The 1,914-nt window shown below is 37.0% G+C and overlaps 1 pseudogene; it reads right to left on the reverse strand.

Moving 5' to 3' along the window:
- Nucleotides 1-713: 713 nt before the first annotated feature.
- On the reverse strand, nt 714-1,494 carry LOC116479871 (acyl-protein thioesterase 1-like; annotated as a pseudogene).
- Between the last annotated feature and the right edge of the window lie 420 nt (nt 1,495-1,914).

Here is a 1,914-nt window from a genome sequence, read left to right on the forward strand (position 1 = left end):
TTTAAATACCTTATATCTGTGACTCAGAATGTCAAATTACGGCATGTATTGACAGTAGCTTCTAATGGCAGAGAGGCAATATTTGGTCTGCTATGAAGGACAATAAAGAAAGAATGAACTTTTTTTTTCCTTGAGAGAAAAGAATATTAAATAGAAATAATATCAGGGAAAAGAAAAGCCTGGTCCCAAAATAAAAGGGTCATTAATTGAAGACAACAATTTTACTCTTTTCTGACAATGAATAGCATTATCCGTATTATTAGAAATAATGTAATGCCACCCCATTCTTATTATGTATTACAATCATGTATATATGAATACATATATAAAAATACAGACACTGCATGGTGACTAAGCAATTTTGGAATAAATGCATAGACTAAGTCACAGCACGCATGAATTGTTTACATCTTAACTGCTCATTTATACCTGAACAAATTTTCAGTAAGCATACTGCTAATTTTCAAATGATGTAATAAAAAATCTGGTGACAGTATTGTATTATTTTGCTGAATTACATTTGAGAAAAAAGAAGCTACCTGCTTCGTCTATTTTAACATAGTATATCTTGGATCTTCTTATAAGAATACATGTATAGAAGCTTAAAAGGTCATAAATTTCTCATGAGGAGACATTATTTGATCTGTGTCATTGGCGTGTATTTGCAAAATATTTTAACACTGCAAACATTAGAAACTTGAAGATTGGGCATGGGAAAAGGTTTATACTCTACTACAGTGATGCTGGTGTACTTCTACACAAGGCCTCTTAGTGACGTCAATCAATTGGAGGTAGGAGTTTATCAATGAATTGCTTGACATCCATCATTTCCTGTTGACACGAACTATGCATCATACCTTCATAGGTTTTAAAGGTCACATTGGCTGTATTCACCAATGTTTTTAGTTTTTCAACCGTAAGAGAACCAAACATCAGGGGAACTAACGGGTCACAATCTCCGTGGCACTAGAGAATAGAAATATCTCTATTAGCGCCACTGATAGGACCCTGTGGAAATGAAGCCCGAAGTGGAAGCCAGCAACTGAGCGCAGTGACACCCGCCAGTTTTTGCTACGTGGTGAGGGCAGTATATTAAAGATAAAGCTCCTCCCTGAGAAAACCCTCCTAAAATAATTCTGTTAGAAGGGATGCCATTCTTCACTTCTTGATCAATCAAAGCTTTTGTATTTTCTGCTGCCTGTTTAATCCCAGGTTCATCCTCCTGTGAATCTGGTGAAAGCCCAGTAATATCAAACCATGAAGGCACGGCCATGTTCATATTTAATGTAAAGGCATAGCAGGCGCATGCGGGCAGATATATCTGATATGTGAACTTCTGATACCCGCAAAGGCTTCTATCCATCCGTGCCCAGTATCTCCCACTCCATGAAGGAAAATCACCGCGGCGGTGGCCTTCCAGGCGGCCCGCACGATGGCTGGCAACGGGGCTGACATGTTATTGCTGCACATACACTGGCTCAGCTCACAGAGCAAACGGAAGGAAGAGCTGGCACCCGGCCGCAGCCCAAGGGCGTGCGAACGGCCAGATTGTTTTTGTAGTTGCTTTCACTGACCTAGTGTTATGTAGTTTATTTATTTATTTAAATATTTATGTATAAATAAAGAAAACTTTACAATTGGTTAGATATTATTTCTAAGCATGTAAGTTGATTTATGTAATGAGTATGAAATTATGAAATAAATAATAAAACTAAATGGGAAGAAAACTGTAACTATCTGGATGAGTTCCATGTCCCATAAAGGAGTTTGCTTAAAAATACTTTTTGCTATGGTTGCTTTAAATTAGTTGGTTTTGTTGCTTGGGCTTCAAAGAATGGTTTTACATACAGGGAAGTAGTTTTTATTTTTACATACTCCATAATAATGTGGTTCATATCAATATAAACATCATGT

The sequence above is a fragment of the Hylobates moloch genome, unplaced genomic scaffold (genome assembly GCF_009828535.3).
Source record: "Hylobates moloch isolate HMO894 unplaced genomic scaffold, HMol_V3 SCAFFOLD_3, whole genome shotgun sequence".
NCBI lineage: Eukaryota > Metazoa > Chordata > Mammalia > Primates > Hylobatidae > Hylobates > Hylobates moloch.